Below are 19,224 nucleotides of genomic sequence, written 5' to 3'. Positions count from 1 at the left end.
TTGCCTGGGCTTGTCTTGCCCAGCTTTGGCTTGCCTTCGCCTTGCCTTGCCTTCACTTTCCTTAGCCTTGCCATACCTTGCCTTGTCTTAACTTGCCTTAGCCTTGCCTTGCCTTGCCTTGCCTTACCCTCCGTTAACCTTCCCTTGACTGAGCCTAGCCTTGCCTTACCTTGCCTTACCTTTGCCTTGCCTTGGTTTTCCTGGCCTTAGACTTGCCTTTCCTTGCCTTGTTTTGCCTTGCCTTAGCCTTTCATTGCCTTGCCTTGACTAAGCCTTCCCTTGCCTTGCCTTGCCTTCACTTAGACTTGCCTTGCCTTGCCCTGCATTTGCCTTGCCTCGCCTTGCCTTGCATTTCCGTGGCTTTGCCTTGCCTTGCCTTTCCTTATCGTGCCTTGACTTAGCCTTGCCTTGCCTTGCTTTAGCCTTGCCTTGCCTTAGCCTTTCCTTGCATTGCTTTACCCTTGCCTTAGCCTTGCCTTGCCTTGCCTTGCCTTATGTAAGCCTTGCCTTGTCTTGCTTTAGCCTTGCCTTGACTTGCCTTGTATTGCCTTACCCTTGCCTTGCCTTGCCGTTTCCTGCCTTGCCTTGGCTTGCCGTGCCTTGGCCTTGCCTTGCCTAGCCTTGCCATTCGTTAGCTTTTCCTTGCCTTAGCATTGCCTTACATTGCCATGCCTTAGCCTTGCCTTTCCTTGCCTTGCCTCAGCCTTGACTTTCCTCCCTTTGCCTTACTTTAGCCTTGCCTTGTCTTGCCTTCCCTTGAATTTCCTTTGAATTTCTTTACCTTACCTTACCTTGCCATGCCTTGCCTTAACCTTGCCTTTCCTTGATTGGCCTTGTTTGCCTTAGCATTTCCTTGCCTTGCCTTTCTGTTAATTTTCTTTGCCTTGCCTTGACTTATCGTTCCTTGCCTTGCCTTGCCTTCACCATGCCTCGCCTTGCCTTGCCTTGCTGTGGCTTCGACTTGCCTTGCCTTTCTTTCTCGTGCCTTGACGTAGCCTTGCCTTGCCTTGAATTAGCCTTGCCTTGCCTTAGCCTTTCCTTGCATTTCGTTAGCCTTGCCTTGCCTTGCCTTCCCTTAGCCGTGCCTTTTCTGACATTGACTTAGCCTTGCCTTGCCTTTCTTTAGCCTTGGCTTGGTTCGCCCTTCCTTCCCATAACTTGTCTTAACCTTGCCTTATCTTGCCTTATCCTTGCCTTGCCTTGCCTTGCGTTAACCTTGCCTTGACGGAGCCTTGCCTTGCCTTAGCTTTGCCTTGCCTTGGTTTTCCTGGACGTAGGCTTGCCTTGCCTTGCCTTAACCTTGCCTTGCCTTAGCTTCAGCCTTTCTTTGCCTCAGGCTTCCTTGCCTTGCCTTGACTTGCACTAGCCTTCACTTTTCTTGCCTTGTTTTTCATTTCCTTTCCTTGCCTTAGCTTTGCCTTGCCTTTCCTTGTCTTCCCTTAGGCATTCTTTGCCTTCCTTGTCTTAGCCTTGCCTTATCCTTGCCTTGCCTTGCCTTTCTTTGCTTTGGCTTGCCTTGCCTTATCTTTCCTTTCCTTGCATTTCCTTAGCGTTGCCTCGCCTTGCTTTGCTTTAGTGTTGCCTTTCCTTGGCTAGCTTGGAATTAGGCTTGGCTGGCCTTGCCTTGCCTTGCCTTGCCTTACCTTAGCCTTTCCTTGCCTTAGCTTTTCCTTCCCTTAGCCTTTCCTTGGCTTAGCCTTGCCTTGTGTTGCCTTAGCCTTGCCTTGCCTTAATCTAACCGTGCCTCGCTTTATCCTTGCCTTAGCCTTGCCTTGCCTTGCCTTTTCTTGCTTTAGCCTTGCCTTGACTTGTCTTGTCTTGCCTTAGCCTTTCCTTTGCTTAGCCTTGTCTTGCCTTGGCTTTCCTGGCCTTAGCCTTGCCTTGTCTTGCCTAAGCCTTTCTTTCTCCTTGCCTTGCCTTGCCTGGGCTTGTCTTGCCCAGCTTTGGCTTGCCTTCACCTTGCCTTGCCTTCACTTTCCTTAGCCTTGCCATACCTTGCCTTGTCTTAACTTGCCTTAGCCTTGCCTTGCCTTGCCTTGCCTTGCCCTCCGTTAGCCTTCCCTTGACTGAGCCTAGCCTTGCCTTACCTTGCCTTACCTTTGCCTTGCCTTGGTTTTCCTGGCCTTAGACTTGCCTTTCCTTGCCTTGTGTTGCCTTGCCTTAGCCTTTCATTACCTTGCCTTGACTAAGCCTTCCCTTGCCTTGCCTTGCCTTCACATAGACTTGCCTTGCCTTGCCCTGCATTTGCCTTGCCTCGCCTTGCCTTGCATTTCTGTGGCTTTGCCTTGCTTTGCTTTTCCTTGTCGTGCCTTGTCTTAGCCTTGCCTTGCCTTGCTTTAGCCTTGCCTTGCCTTAGCCTTTCCTTGCCTTTCCTTGCCTTGCCTTGCCTTAGCCTTGCCTTGCCTTGCCTTATGTAAGCCTTGCCTTGTCTTGCTTTAGCCTTGCCTTGACTTGCCTTGTCTTCCCTTCCCTTGAATTTCCTTTGAATTTCTTTACCTTACCTTACCTTGCCATGCCTTGCCTTAACCTTGCCTTTCCTTGATTGGCCTTGTTTGCCTTAGCATTTCCTTGCCTTGCCTTTCTGTTAATTTTCTTTGCCTTGCCTTGACTTATCGTTCCTTGCCTTGCCTTGCCTTCACCATGCCTCGCCTTGCCTTGCCTTGCTGTGGCTTCGACTTGCCTTGCCTTTCTTTCTCGTGCCTTGACTTAGCCTTGCCTTGCCTTGAATTAGCCTTGCCTTGCCTTAGCCTTTCCTTGCATTTCGTTAGCCTTGCCTTCCCTTAGCTGTGCCTTTTCTGACATTGACTTAGCCTTGCCTTGCCTTTCTTTAGCCTTGGCTTGGTTCGCCCTTCCTTCCCATAACTTGTCTTAACCTTGCCTTATCTTGCCTTATCCTTGCCTTGCCTTGCCTTGCGTTAACCTTGTCTTGACGGAGCCTTGCATTGCCTTGCCTTGCCTTAGCCTTGCTTGCCGTGCCTTGACTTGCAATAGCCTTCGCTTGTCTTGCCTTGTCTTTCATTTCTTTGCCTTGCCTTACCCTTGTCTTGCCTTTCCTTGTCTTCCCTTAGGCATTCTTTGCCTTCCTTGTCTTAGCCTTGCCTTATCCTTGCCTTGCCTTGCCTTTCTTTTCCTTGCCTTCCCTTGTCTTATCATTCCTTGCCTTGCCCTGCCTTAGCCTTGGCTCGCCTTGCTGTGGCTTTGCCTTTCCTTGCCTTTCTTTGTCGTGCCTTGACTTAGCCTTGCCTTGCTTTAGCCTTGCCTTGCCTTAGCCTTTCCTTGCCTAAGACTTTCCTTGCATTTCGTTAGCCTTTCCTTTCCTTGACTTGCCTTAGCTTTTGCCTTCCCTTGCCTTCCTTGCCTTGACGTTCCCTAGCCTTCCTTTGCCTTGCATTGTCTTTCCTTGCCTTGCCTTGCCTTAGCCTTGCCTTGCTTTCCTTGCCTTGCCTTAGGTTTTCTTTGCCTTGCCTTTCCTTAGATTTGCTTTGCCTTGCCTTATCTTTCCTTGCCTTGCCATGCCTTGCCTTGCCCTGCCTTAGTCTTGCCTCGCCTCACTGTGGCTTTGCCTTGCTTTGCCTTTCCTTGTTGTAACTTCAGTTAGCCTTGCCTTGCCTTGTTTAGCCTTGCCTTGCCTGAGCCTTTCCTTCCATTGCTTTAGCCTTGCCTTAAGTTGCCTTGTCTTAGCGTTGCTTTGCCTTGCCTTGGTTAAACTTCCCTGGCCTTGCCTTAGCCTTGCCTTGCCGTGGCTTTGCTTTTCCTTGCCTGGCCTTGCCTTGCCTTGCCCAGCCTTGTCTTGCATTCGCCTTGCCTTGACCTAAATTGCCTTAACCTTGCCATACCTTGCCTTGCCTTAACTTGCCTTAGCCTTGCCTTGCCTGGCATGGCCCTCCGTTAGTCTTGCCTTGACTGAGGCTTGCCTTGCCTTGCCCTGCCTTAGCTTTGCCTTGACTTGGCTTTCCTGGCCTTAGCCTTGCCTTGCCTTGCCTTTCCGTAGACTTGCATTCCTTCACCGTGACCTAACCTTTCCTTGCCTTGCCTTGCCTTAGCCGTACCTTTTCTGGCATTGACTTAGCCTTGCCTTGCCTTGCTTTAGGCTTGCCTTGACTTAGCCTTTCCTTGCAGTGCCTTAGCCTTTCCATGCCATGCGTAGCCTTGGCTTGCCTTCGCCCTTCCTTCCCATAACTTGTCTTAGCCTTGCCGTGCCTTATCTTGCCTTATCCTTGCTTTGCCTTGCGTTAGCTTTGCCTTGACGGAGCCTTGCCTTGCCTTAACCTTGCCTTGCTTTAGCTTTAGCATTGCCTTGCCTTAGCCTTTCCTCGCCTTGCCTTGCCTTAATGTTGCCTTTCCTTGGCTTTCCTGGCCTTAGGCTTGCCGTGCCATGCCTTAGCCTTGCCTTGACGAAGCCTTGCCTTGCTTTAGCCTTGCCTTGCCTGAGCCTTTCCTTCCATTGCTTTAGCCTTGCCTTAAGTTGCTTGTCTTAGCGTTGCCTTGCCTTGCCTTGCTTAACCTTGCCTTGCCTTGCCTTAGCCTTGCCTTGCCGTGGCTTTGCCTTTCCTTGCCTGGCCTTGCCTTGCCTTGCCTAGCCTTGGCTTTCATTCGCCTTGCCTTGACTTAACTTGCCTTACCCTTGCCATACCTTGCCTTGTCTTAACTTGCCTTAGCCTTACCTTGCCTTGCCTTGCCCTCCGTTAGTCTTGCCTTGACTGAGGCTTGCCTTGCCTTGCCCTGCCTTAGCTTTGCCTTGCCTTGGCTTTCCTGGCCTTAGCCTTGCCTTCCCTTGCCGTAAACTTGCCTTCCTTCAACTTGCATTAGCATTTCCTTGCCTTGCCTTGCCTTGCCTTGCCTTAGTCGTACCTTTTCTGGCATTGACTTAACCTTGCCTTGCCTTGCTTAACCTTGCCTTGCCTTAGCCTTTCCTTGCAATGCTTTAGCCTTTGCGTACCATGCCTAGCCTTGGCTTGCCTTTGCCCTTCCTTCCCATAACTTGTCTTAGCCTTGCCTTGCCTTGACTTATCTTACCTTATGCTTGCCTTGCCTTGCCTTGCGTTAGCCTTGCCGTGCCTTAGCCTTTCCTTGCAGTGCTTTAGCCTTTCCGTGCCATGCATAGCCTTGGCTTGCTTTGGCCCTTCCTTCCCATAACTTGTCTTAGCCTTGCCATGCCTTTGCATTCCTGGCCCTAGGCTTGCCTTGCCTTGCCTTAAACTTGCCTTGCCTTAGCTTTAGCATTGCCTTTCCTTAGCCTTGCCTCACCTTAATGTTACCTTTCTTGGCTTTCCTGGCCTTAAGGTTGTGTTGCCTTGCCTTGCCTGGACTTAGCCTTGCCTTGCCTTCGCTTTCCTTGGCTTAGCCATGCCTTGCCTTAGCCTTACCTTGTCTTAGCCTTGCCATACCTTGCCCTATCCTTGCCTTGCCTTGCCTTAGACTTGCGTTGCCTTGTCTTTCCTAAGGATTGCCGTGCTTTGCCTTGCCATGACTTATCGTTCCTTGCCTTGCCCTGCCTTAGCCTTGCCTCGCTTTGCCTTCCCTTGCTGTGGCTTCGCCTTACCTTGCCTTTCTTTGTCTTGCCTTGACTTAGCCTTTCCTTGCATTTCATTAGCCTTGCCTTGCCTTGTCTTAGCGTTGTCTTGCTTTGACTTGCCTAGGTATGGCTTGAATTCGCCTCGCCTTGGCTTCACTTGCCTTAGCCTTGCCATACCTTGCCTTGCCTTAACTTGCCTTAGCCATGCCTTGCCTTCCCTTGCCCACCCTTAGCCTTGCCTTGCCTGAGCCTTGCCTTCCCTTACCTTGCCTTAGCTTTGACTTGCCTTGGCTTTCCTGGCCTTAGCTTTGCCTTGCCTTGCCTTGCCTTGCCTTGCCTTCCTTCACCTTGCCTTAGCCTTTCCTTCCCTTCCCTTGCCCTAGCCGTACCTTTTCTGGCATTGTGTTACCCTTGCCTTGCCTTGCCTTGCCCACCCTTAGCCTTGCCTTGACTGAGCCTTGCCTTCCCTTCCCTTGCCTTAGCTTTGCCTTGCCTTGGCTTTCCTGGCCTTAGCTTTGCCTTGCCTTGCCTTGCCATAGACTTGCCTTCCGTCACGTTGCCTTAGCCTTTCCTTCCCTTGCTTGCCCTAGCCATACCTTTTCTGGCATTGTGTTAGGCTTGCCTTGCCTTGCTTTAGCCTTGCCTTGCCTTAGCCTTTCATTGCAGTGCTTTAGCCTTTCCGTGCCATGTGTAGATTTGGCTTGCCTTCGCCCTTCCTTCCCATAACTTGTCTTAGCCTTGCCTTGCCTTGCCTTATCTTGCATTATCCTTGCCTTGCCTTGCATTAGCTTTGCCTTGACGGAGCCTTGCCTTGCCTTAGGCTTGCCTTGCCTTGCCTTGCCTTGCCTTAGCCTTGCCTTGCCTTAACCTTTCCTTGCCTTGGCTTTAGCATTGCCTTTACTTAGCCTTTCCTCTCCTTGCCTTGCCGTAATGTTGCCTTTCCTTAGCTTTCCTGGCCTTAAGCTTGCCTTGCCTTAACCTTGCCTTGCCTTAGCTTCAGCCTTGCTTTCCCTTAGCCTTGCTTGCCTTGCCTTCACTTGCACTAGCCTTTGCTTGTCTTGCCTTGTCTTTCATTTCCTTGCATTGCCTTAGCCTTGCTTTGCCTTTCCTTGCCTTCCTTTAGGCATTCTTAGGCTTTCCTTGCCTTAGCCTTTCCTTGCAATGCTTTAGCCTCTCTGTGCCATGCCTAGCCTTGGCTTGCCTTCCCCCTTCCTTCCCATAACTTGTCTTAGCCTTGCCTTGCCTTGCCTTATCCTTGCCTTGCCTTGCCTTGCCTTGCGTTAGCCTTGCCTTGCCTTAGCCTTTCTTTGCAGTGCTTTAGCCTTTCCGTGCAATGCCTAGCCTTCACTTGCCTTCGCCCTTCCTTCCCATAACTTGTCATAGCCTTGCCTTGCCTTGGCATTCCTGGCCTTAGCCTTGCCTTGCCTTCCCTCAAACTTGCCTTGCCTTAGCTTTAGAATTGCCTTTCCTTAGCCTTGCCTCACCTTAATGTTTCCCTTCCTTGGCTTTCCAGGCCTTAGGCTTGTCTTGCCTTGCCTTGCCTTCACTTAGCCTTGCCTTGCCTTAGACTTGCCTTGCCTTGGCCTTTCCTTGGCTTAGCCTTGCCTTGCCTTAGCCTTACCTTGACTTAGCCTTGCCGTGCCTTGCCCTTTCGTTGCTTTAGCCTTGCCTTGCCTTGCCTTGCTTTAGAGTTGCCTTGCCTTTCCTTGTCTTTTCTAAGCCTTGCTGTGCTTTGCCTTGCCATGACTTATCATTCCTTGCCTTGCCCTGCCTTAGCCTTGCCTCGCTTTGCCTTGCCTTGCCGTGGTTTCGCCTTACCTTGCCTTTCATTTCCTTGCCTTGACTTAGCCTTGCCTTGCATTTCCTTGCCTTCCCTTAGGCATTCTTAGAATGTCCTTGGCTTAGCCTTTCCTTGCCTTGACTTAGCCTTGTCTTGCCTTAGCTTGGCCTTGCCTTGCCTTATCCTTGCCTTAGCCTTGCCTTGCCTTGCTTTGCCTTGCCTTGCCTTGCCTTATATTTCCTTACCTTGCCTTTCCTTAGCCTTGCCTCGCCTTGCCTTGCCTTAATTTTGCCTTTCCTTGGCTAGCTTGGAATTAGGCTTGGCTGGCCTTGCCTTGCCTTGCCTTGCCTTACCTTAGCCTTTCCTTGCCTTAGCTTTCCTTACCTTAGCCTTTCCTTGGCTTAGCCTTGCTTTGCCTTGCCTTAGCCTTGCCTTGCCTTAACCTAACCGTGCCTTGGTTTATCCTTGCCTTAGCCTTGCCTTGCCTTGCCTTGCCTTTTCTTACTTTAGCCTTGCCTTGCCTTGCCTTGTCTTGCCTTAGCCTTGCCTTTCCTTAGCCTTTCCTTGCCTTAGCCTTTCCTTTGCTTAGCCTTGTCTTGCCTTGGCTTTCCTGGCCTTAGCCTTGCCTTGTCTTGCCTAAGCCTTTAGCTTCGCCTTGCCTTGCCTTGCCTGGCCTTGTCTTGCCCAGCTTTGGCTTGCCTTCGCCTTGCCTTGCCTTCACTTTCCTTAGCCTTGCCATACCTTGCCTTGTCTTAACTTGCGTTAGCCTTGCCTTGCCTTGCCTTGCCTTACCCTCCGTTAGCCTTCCCTTGACTGAGCCTAGCCTTGCCTTACCTTGCCTTACCTTTGCCTTGCCTTGGTTTTCCTGGCCTTAGACTTGCCTTTCCTTGCCTTGTGTTGCCTTGCCTTAGCCTTTCATTGCCTTGCCTTGACTAAGCCTTCCCTTGCCTTGCCTTGCCTTCACTTAGACTTGCCTTGCCTTGCCCTGCATTTGCCTTGCCTCGCCTTGCCTTGCATTTCTGTGGCTTTGCCTTGCTTTGCTTTTCCTTGTCGTGCCTTGACTTAGCCTTGCCTTGCCTTGCTTTAGCCTTGCCTTGCCTTAGCCTTTCCTTGCATTGCTTTACCCTTGCCTTAGCCTTGCCTTGCCTTGCCTTGCCTTACGTAAGCCTTGCCTTGTCTTGCTTTAGCCTTGCCTTGACTTGCCTTGTATTGCCTTACCCTTGCCTTGCCTTGCCGTTTCCTGCCTTGCCTTGGCTTGCCGTGCCTTGGCCTTGCCTTGCCTAGCCTTGCCGTTCATTAGCTTTTCCTTGCCTTAGCATTGCCTTACATTGCCTTGCCTTAGCTTTGCCTTTCCTTGCCTTGCCTTAACCTTGACTTTCCTCGCTTTGCCTTACTTTAGCCTTGCCTTGTCTTGCCTTCCCTTGAATTTCCTTTGAATTTCTTTACCTTACCTTACCTTGCCATGCCTTGCCTTAACCTTGCCTTTCCTTGATTGGCCTTGTTTGCCTTAGCATTTCCTTGCCTTGCCTTTCTGTTAATTTTCTTTGCCTTGCCTTGACTTATCGTTCCTTGCCTTGCCTTGCCTTCACCATGCCTCGCCTTGCCTTGCCTTGCTGTGGCTTCGACTTGCCTTGCCTTTCTTTCTCGTGCCTTGACTTAGCCTTGCCTTGCCTTGAATTAGCCTTGCCTTGCCTTAGCCTTTCCTTGCATTTCGTTAGCCTTGCCTTGCCTTGCCTTCCCTTAGCCGTGCCTTTTCTGACATTGACTTAGCCTTGCCTTGCCTTTCTTTAGCCTTGGCTTGGTTCGCCCTTCCTTCCCATAACTTGTCTTAACCTTGCCTTATCTTGCCTTATCCTTGCCTTGCCTTGCCTTGCGTTAACCTTGCCTTGACGGAGCCTTGCCTTGTCTTAGCTTTGCCTTGCCTTGGTTTTTCTGGACTTAGGCTTGCCTTGTCTTGCCTTAACCTTGCCTTGCCTTAGCTTCAGCCTTTCTTTGACTCAGGCTTCCTTGCCTTGCCTTGACTTGCACTAGCCTTCACTTGTCTTGCCTTGTCTTTCATTTCCTTTCCTTGCCTTAGCTTTGCCTTGCCTTTCCTTGTCTTCCCTTAGGCATTCTTTGCCTTCCTTGTCTTAGCCTTGCCTTATCCTTGCCTTGCCTTGCCTTTCTTTGCCTTGGCTTGCCTTGCCTTATCTTTCCTTTCCTTGCCTTTCCTTAGCGTTGCCTCGCCTTGCTTTGCTTTAGTGTTACCTTTCCTTGGCTAGCTTGGAATTAGGCTTGGCTGGCCTTGCCTTGCCTTGCCTTGCCTTGCCTTACCTTAGCCTTCCCTTGCCTTAGCTCATTTTATACATAAGGAACCTGGACTATAAGGTGATTTAGTGACTTGTCTAGAATCATATAGTTAGTGAGTTTATGAGATTAGAATTTATACTCTAGTCTTTCTTACTCCAAGTCTAACATTTTATCCATTTTATAAAACTGACTTATCACATTCAAAATTTTCCATTGGCATTGTTGTAATATTTATAATTGTCTCATTTTCATCCTCACTAGTGTTAGTTAAAAATTATCTTTGAATGCCAATTCACTTTCCTTCTGTAATCTTTGTTTTGGGAGGGGGTAGGATTTGCAAGGCAATGGAGTTAAGTGACTTTCCCAAGGTCACACAAGTGACCATTAAGTGTCTGAGGCTGAATTTGAACTCAGGTCCTCCTGATGCCAGGGCTAGTGCTCTATCCATCGTGCAACCTAGCTGCCCCCTTGCTATTTTTTTAATGTTTGTGTTCTTCAGATACCCTCTGCATAGACTTACCACAAACATTTTCAGTGCAATTCCAGGAGAAAACAGGATAAAAGGAATTTTATTTGTTTTATGTTGTTGACACTTGATTTTGAACTACCTTCGTAATGTCTCTGTTTTGGAAGTCTTCCTATCCATTTATCATAGCAATTATGACTTTTTGATGGAGAGGCATCTGTTTAAAATGTTAGTATGTTTTTGTGAATCAGTTTTAATATTCAAAAATTTAGGACAACAGTTCTATGTGTGATGGTGATTACAGGTCTATAACAGCGTATTGATCAATTTGTCTAGAGTATTTGGAAATCTATATTGGAATCTTGATATCTTATTATAAGTGATTTACAAAAGAGTTGTGTTTTTGTTTATAGTCAACTCAAATAACTGGAATGGATTTGAAGAAATTTAGAAATTAATTTAACAAATTCCAAACCTACATTATTAGTATTCTTATAAATCTAAATTTATTGTTGTTGTTATTATTATTATATAGAACTTTCAGGAAATTCTATGGTGAATCCTTTTATGAAGGAAGTTTATTTTGCTTTTTAAAATGTTGGTATTTGAAACAGGAATTTGGATAGTTCTAATCATGTAACTTGGTTTCTTTGATCTTAGGAAAGTTATTTAATTTCATTAGACCCTAATTTACACTTTTGTAAAATGAAGGAGTTGAAAAGATTTTTTTTCCTAAACAAGGTTTTTATCTGTTCTCTCTATGAATTATATTTTCAGATATAATTATCAAATGCATGAAATATCTCACTTCACAATTTATACAAATTTTTTTAGTATTAGAAGTTCATGAATTTGTGAGAGATTTGGGCCTCAAAAGGAATAGATGAAAATTAAATGGGCCTTTTAAAATTTTGTTCTTGTTAGTAACTTTCATTTTAAGAAGAAAAAATCCTTTTTGGAATATAGATGATTTAAATGGCTAACAGCAATATCTTTTATCTTTAATAAATCTTAAAATCTGTTAAAAGAATTCCAAACTAACATAATTAATAAACTGAGATAAATTCACTCTAAGAATAGGTATATTTCCTGAATTTACTTATGTCATGAATTTAAGTAGTTACCTCATTTCTTTTCTTGCCATCAGCTGTATTTTCTGACTTTTCTCACTATTCCTATCCAACTCTGGCATTAGCAAATGTCTAAAATAGATCATCAACACTTCTTTAGGCTCTGCCATGAATAGGAGGTTTATCCATGAAGGTAGAAGGCCTGGTTGACCCTATACAACTTAAAATAATTCCGTGAATGTTTTTCTTTTTCCAAAAGTTTTGTCAGTGTGAAGTGCAGCATGAACTCAGCTACAGAAATAAACATTTTACTGTGAAATCCAGTCTCTTTCTTGTGTTCCTAGGGACTATATAAAGATTAACTTTATTTTTGGGCTTTTATCATTTTTTAATTAAGTTTCAAAATATTTTTTCCCAAAAGTTCTAGAATTATTGAACAAACATCATCAAATATATATATCTATATATATATATATATATATATATATATATATATATATATATATATATATATATATATACACACACACACATTCCTAATCCACTAGAAATACTTCTGAGGTCACAATTCTGAATTCTTTATGTTTATACATAGAAGGTAAATGAAAATGTAAATAATTTTTTATATAGTCACCTCTGTTATTTAAATTCTTATAACTGGAATATCTGCTTATTGCTATTCTTCCTTTAACCTCCTTTCTGCTACATGAATAAAGCAGGAGAAATTAGCAAGGTGGGGCATTTTATTAGGGTCTCTGACTAGGTGAATATTGGAAAAAGGAGGAAAATATCACATAGATTGTCTATTATAAGACTTCCTTTACTCTCTTAATTATAATAATCAGCAATTAAATTACTTATAACATGAACAGAAATTCCTTTGTGGGTTAGGGTCTTTGGGCAGTAAAATTCTGCTTTGTTCATGTGTTTAACATAGTTCTCCAAAGGCTCTACTTTCAGAGAGCTACTTCATCCAGGAGCCATAATATAGTAGAATGGAAAGAACACAGAAATAGTTCTGCTACAAACTAGCACTGTATCCTTGGGCAAATTATTTAATCTCTCTGCAGTCCTGTTTATCTAAAAAATAAGACAACTGGATTAGATTGTCCCATCTTGCTTTCATTCTAAGAAAGCCTTTCCCTTTTGAAATTTTAATATGTGTCAGGAGGGTCTGAGTTCATATGTGGTCTCAGCCACTTCATAATTACCTAGCTTTGTGACTTTGGGCAAATCATAGATTCTCAAAAGCTATGGTGAATTGAGCACAAGCTCCTGGTTTCTACTAATTTGGAAAGCTAGGCAAATGAGAACCATTCCACTGAAGTATAGAGGGGTTCATCATCAGAGATTTAGACATGTGGTCATGAGTTTTTTGTCTTAAGGCAGTCCATGAAATTGGCAGAAATTCAAGATATACTTTATTTCTTTTTGGACCTTTTTGGTTTTGGCAGTAATGGTGAGAGATTAGCTAGAAAGAGAGCAGTGGATATTATGAATCCAACACAACTATTAGACCATCAATAAAAATGAACTTGACAATTGGAACATTACTGAAGTAATTGAATCACATCTATATTGACATCCTTGCTCTAAATTAGAAGACATAAAGATATTACTGCTAAATAAAATGAGTTGAAAAATTCCTTTAAATTGACACATACGTGAAATAATACTGTTGATTTTATTATATGACTAAAGATCAAAAGATAATTTAATTAGCTATTTATATAATTTTGCAGTACTCACAATGAACACAGGTAGACAGACTAACACAAAAATCTCACAGAATTTGAAAGTTGGAAGTTTTCCCGTCTTCTATCTAGTTCAAACTATATAAAAAGCAATCTTCACTATAACTTCTTTGACTTATCCAGCCCCTTACAGGAAGATCTCTAAAAAAGGGAAACCAACAAATCTAAAAGCCAGCTACTCACTTATGGACAGGTTATGATTGCTAGTATTTTTTTTCCCTTACTAGCAACCTTTTTTTTTTCTTTTTGCTACTTTGGAATTTTCAATCATTGTTTCCCTATCTACTATCATCTTCCCCATGAATCTGCATTTTCAGGCAAGACTTACCCAAATTTTTCACTTGGTTGTCATATATCATTAATCCTAGGCCTTCATTCATCTTGGTTACCCCTCCTTTATACTCTCTGCTTATTAATATCCTTCTTAAAACATGATGTCCAGAATTGAATACAGTACTCCAGATGAGAAATGATAAGGTAGAGTGTGATGGAAATGTCATGTCCATATTTCTGGAAGCTTTTTTGTTGATGGTGATTTCAGGCATTTCTGAAATTTCTGATTCTTCATCTGAGGGTTTTTTCCAGGTTTTTGCAAGGCAATGGGGTTAAGTGGCTTGCCCAAAGGCCACCCAGCTAGGTAATTTTTAAGTGCCCGAGGCAGGATTTGAACCCAGATACTCCTGACTCCAGGGTCAGTGCTCTATCCACTGTGCCACTTAGCTGTCCAGAAATTTCTGATACTTTATGGCCTTATTTGGGTTTTTCTTGACAATTAGATTGAAGTGATTTGCCTTTCCTTCTCTAGCTCATTTTACAGATGAGAAAACTTAAGTAAACAGGGTTAAGTGATTGATTCAGGGTAATTAAGCTAAGTAAGGGTACGAGGTCATTTGAACTCGGGCGTAAGAGTCTTTCTGACAGTCCCTGGTTCTGTCTTCTGAGCCATCCAGCTGCTTATTTTTCCATTTCTGGAAGCTGTTGCTCACTTAGTCGGGCCCAAGACTACATAAGCATTTTGGATGGTACAACTCACCATTGGTTCATTGAGTCTACAAGCCTCTAAAACTATAAAATCCCCAGATTCTTATCAGAAGATCTTTAAGGTATCTATGCCTCTGCCATTTTACAATTATGGAATTGATTTTTTTAATATAAATACAAGAGTTTAATGAAATTCATCTTATTCGATTAGCATTTCCTTTGTGTCTAGTAACTGGTGATGCAAATACAGAAGAAAATACTCTCTATTCTTAATAAATTTACTTTCTAAGAGGAGAATTGAGCATACATATAAGCCCTTATAGAATAAATAAAAAATTATTGATACAAGAGATTTAGGGAGAGAGGTCCCTCACTAATAGTTGGATAGGTTCTAAGAAACTTGACATAAGACAGGAATGCTATTAAGAAATTGTAATATACATATAAATATGTGATAATATAAAATTAAATATAACCCTTTATGAGACTTGATGAAAGCAAAGGAAAGAGAGAAATCATCCTATCTAGACAAACAGTAAGAACCTACTATTTGCTAGATGCTGTGTTAAGTGTTGGGCATCCAGAAAAAGGCAGAAGGTAGTTTCTGCTCTCAAGTTCACAGTCTAATGGGGAAGACAATATGCAGATGCTGACATATAGAAATGACATTATCAGCAGAGGGATGGTGCTAACATTAAGGGGAATCAGGAAAGACTACCAAAAGAAGGTAGGATTTTGTTGAGATTTGAAGTTATATAACTCAGGAAGTAGAGATGAAGAGGGAATGCTTTATGTGAGGTACAGCAAATACATTAGTGTCTTAGGATTGAAGAATATCAGGAAAAAGATAGGAACCACCAATGCCTTGAAGGCATTGAATGCCAAACTTAGGATTTTATATCAAGTCTTGGAGGTAAGTAGGAGTCACTGGAGTTTATGGAATAGGTATATGATGGGGTCAGATCCTTGCTTTTGGAAAATCTATTTGGCTGGAGGATGGACTAGAGTGGGTAGGGACTTGAGGTCAGGAAGCCAACCAGAAAGCTATTGCAACAGTTTTAAGTATGAAGAAATAAGGACTAGTACCAGGGTTATGGCAATTTCAGGGAATAGAAAGGAACAGCATAAACTGGAAACATTAAAAGGTAAAATCAGTAGATTTGGGAAACAACTTGAATATCAAACTGAAGAATTGAGAATGATACCTAGGTTGTGAGCCTAAGTGACTTTGAGGATGGTCGTATCCTCAACAGCAGTAAGGGAAATTTGGAAAAGAGGATAGTTTGGAGGGGAAAGAATGAATGATTTTAAGATGCCCACTGGATAGGCAATTAGAGATGCATATCTGCAGTTTAGGAGAGAGGTTTGGGCTGCATAATTAGATTTAGAAATGATCAACAAATAGCTCATAATTAAATCCATGGAGCAGATGGCATCTTCCAATGGAATCATAAAAGAAGTTGAGAACCAAGACAGAACCATGTTGAGTGTCTACTATTAGTAGGTTTGACTTGATTGAAGATATAGCAAAGAAGATTGAGAAGGACCAGTCAGATAATAGGAGAGGCAAAAATAGGGTTGTGAAATTTTAGAGAGAAAAGAAGATATTGATTAATGGTGTCTAGGCCTACAGATTGATCAAGAAAGATGATGGAGAAAAGGCCATTAAATTTAACAGTTGAGATGACTAATTTTTGATAAAGCAGTTTCACTTGAACAATGTCAGGCACCCTATTCCTGAGAGTTAATAAGAGAGTGAGAAGAAAGGAAGTGGAAGGTTTTACGTAGATGACCTCATGGAATTTTACCACTAAAGGGAGGAGAGATAAGTAAGGACAGCTAGGAAGACTGGATGAATTAAGTGAGGGTTTTTCCCCCAGGAGCTATTTAACACATTTTCTTCCAGTTTTTCATTCTTCTGAATTTGTTTGATGACTTTCTGTTTTCATTAGGCCAATTTTACTCTCAAATTTTGAAGAGTTGTTTTTCTCAGATTTATGTATCTCCTTTGCCATTCGGCCAACTCTATTTTTAAACAGTTATTTTTTAAAATAATTTCTCTTTTACCACTTTTATATGATTTTTAACTTCTTTTTGAGATTTTTATGAGTTCTTCCTGGTCTTGAGACCGCTTCCTGTTTTTCTTCTGGGGTTTTTCCCATGGGTGTTTTGACATTGTTCTCTTCTGAGTTTGTATCTTGGTTTTCCCTGTCACCAGAACAAAGTATGGATGGATTCTCTGGTCTAACAATTAACACCAAGAAAACCCAGGTGTTCCATTAGCCAATACTTAGACCATTCATATGTGGAACCATGGATTACAGCATATGGAGAAGTTTTGAGTACTGTGGACAAGTTCACTTACCTTGGCAGTGTTCTTTCCAGAGAGTTAGGTACACATTGACCATGAGGCTGACACAGATACACTGCCAGGATTAGCTTAATATTTAGGAGGCTCCAAAAAAGTGTGGGAGAGAAGAGATGTTAGAGTGACTACCAAACTGAAGGTCTACAGAGCTGTTGTGCTGATCCCATTGTTATATGCCTGTGAAACTGGATAGTCTACCAGCACCATGTCAGGAAACTGAATCACTTTCATTTAAATTGTCTCAGGAAGATTCTGAAGATCACCTAACAGGAGAAGATACAGACCCTGAGGTCCGTTCTCAAGCCAAATTACCTAGTATTACAGCATTAGTATAGAGAGGGCAACTGCAGAGACTAGGCATAATATTAGAATGGCAGACATTCATTTGCCAAAAAGTCTATTCTTTGGAGAGGACACCCTGAAGATCTCTCTTAAGAACCTTAGAATTGATTGTACAATATGGGAGACACTGGCACAGGACCTCCCAGTGTTGACGTGGATTTTTTGTGTCCGACCTGTAGTACAGCATTCTGAGCTTATTTTGATGTGATCAGTCACAGTCAAACACGCTGTAATTTGTTTCAAACATAGTGATGTCATTTTGGTCTTCTTTAATAACAAAGGACAAGAACCAGTCAGCCAACAAGTAACTTTCTTTTCTCATTTTCTTTTTTTGTTGTATTTGGAGGATGTTTATCCTTTTTTTTTTTCTGGGGGTGGAGGTCGGTGTCTTTTTCCTTTCTTTTAAATTTGAACTCTGCTCTCAGGGTGGAATGGGCATTGTCACACGCTTCTTGTACCAGTGACTACAGGTCCTGCCATTTACCTTATATTGTGCTGATATGTCCCTGATGTCCATGCAAGACCCTTTTGGCTGGTGCTGCACTGAGATGATGGGGTGGGGAGTGGCTATTGCCACTCTCTCAGCTTACCTGATTGATGCTTAATTGAGATCTTCATGGTGGTGTCTGGTGTGAGCTGAGGCCTGGGGGGGGTTGATTCAGTGTTTCCCTGGGGTTATACTGAAGCATGTGGTGGTCTGGCCACTGGAGGATCCCTATTTGCCTAGAGCTTTGCTGAAGCAAATGGTAGTCCTTAGATCTGGAGTTGCCTGTCTTCCCTGCTTGTCCTGAGGGGACAATTTCACATCATTCAGAGCCTGCTGGGCTGCAGCTCAAGATCTCTCACTGGTTTGCTGATGTGGCTCTCTAGGATGTTTCCTATCCTAGAATGCACTCTCTTTGTCCCCTTATGGTTCTTCTAAGTTTTCTGGGCTAGAAGACTGTTTCATCCCATCCCTTTGCTAATTCTAGTGTTCCAGGACTTGTTCAGAAACACTCTTTTATGGCTGTTTGAAAGGAAATAAGGGAGGGTTGTAGGACAACACTGCTTACTCCAACATCTTGGCTCCAAGACTCCCAGGTATGAGTGTTTTTTGAAGAGGAGTGAGGTGTTGTGAGAAGTAGGGAAGCAGAGAAACCGAAGATAAGAAAGGATGCAGTTTGCTGGGAGAGGTAGGATGGAATGGAAGTACTTGGATATATAGCAATTGCCTTGGCCAGGAGGAAGATAATTCTTTTTTTTAATTTTTGCTAGGCAATGGGGTTAAATGACTTGTCCAAGGTCACACAGCTAAGTAAGTCTGAGGTTGGATTTGAACTCAGGTCCTCCTGACTCTGAGTTGGTGCTCTATATCTAGTGCCCCACACCAGGAAGGTCAACTTTTAATGGGAAAGGCATGAAAAAGGATATAGAGGCAGAAGGCATCTGAATGATATGAAATAAAGAGGAGAAAAGAGGGAGTTTTTAGTGGAAAGTCCCACCCCCCCAGTGGAAAATGAAGCAATATTAGAGTGTTGTTAAACTAACACTTTAGGAAGTTTGAGGGAGGATTAAACAATTTGTAAAAGCTATTGTGGTGAATTGGATATTGAGAGAGAGAGAGGTGTGAAAGAATTACCTTGCCTTACTGTGGATACAATTGGGAAAAGATAATGAATTTGTAGTATATCAGTCAGCACAGTTAGTGTAGTTCCTAGATTTGTCTTTCTAGTTGAAACTCCTAAGTGTTTTATGTTGTCTTCAGTTTTTACTTGGAAATTATTTTTCTATCTTTTGCTGTTGGACTTTGTGTAAAAATATCGTGAAGCTTTGCTAATATTATTAATAGTTTTTTTAGTTAATTTTAGGTTATTCTCCAGGGTTCTCCAAATTCATCATCATGCCACCTGCAAAGAGTGAGTGTTTCTTTGCCCATTCTAAATCCTTCCATTTCATTTTCTTCTCTTATTGCTATAACTAGCATATCTAATACAATATTTAATAATAGTGGTGATAATGGACATCCTTGCTTCACTATCCTGATTTACTTGAAAGCTTATCTCAATTACAGATAATGCTTACTGATGGTTTTAGATAGATAGTACTTATCATTTTAATATTTTTGTAAGGAATCAATATTTATTTTATCAGTCTTTATGAATCTGCTGACATAATCATAGGATTTTTGTTGTTTTTGTTATTGATATGCTCAATTATGCTGATAGTTATTTCTAATATTGAACCAAGTTTTCATTTTTGGTGTAAATTTCATAGTGCATGATCTTTGTGATATATTGCCATACTTTCCTTGTATTGTATTTAAAATTTTTGCATCAGTATTCGTTAGAGAAATTAATCAGTAGTTTTCTTTCTGTTCTTGCTTGTCATGGTATCTGAGCCATATTTGTGGTAGAATTTGTCAGACTTCTTTGACTATTTTCCCAAATACTTTATATAGCATTGAAATTAATTGTTCTTTATTTTATAGAATTCATTTGTGATTACACCTGGTCCTGGGAATTTTTTTTCTCAGGGAGCGCAATGATGACTTGTTCAGTTTCTTTTTCTAAGATAGGTATATTTAAATATTTTATTTCTTCTATTAATTGTTGCAATTTTAATTTTTCTAATTATTTATCCATTTCACTTAGGTTTTTCAATTTATTGGCATATAATTTGG

This window comes from Macrotis lagotis, chromosome 4 (assembly GCF_037893015.1).
Source record: "Macrotis lagotis isolate mMagLag1 chromosome 4, bilby.v1.9.chrom.fasta, whole genome shotgun sequence".
NCBI lineage: Eukaryota > Metazoa > Chordata > Mammalia > Peramelemorphia > Peramelidae > Macrotis > Macrotis lagotis.
This window is presented reverse-complemented; position numbering follows the sequence as displayed.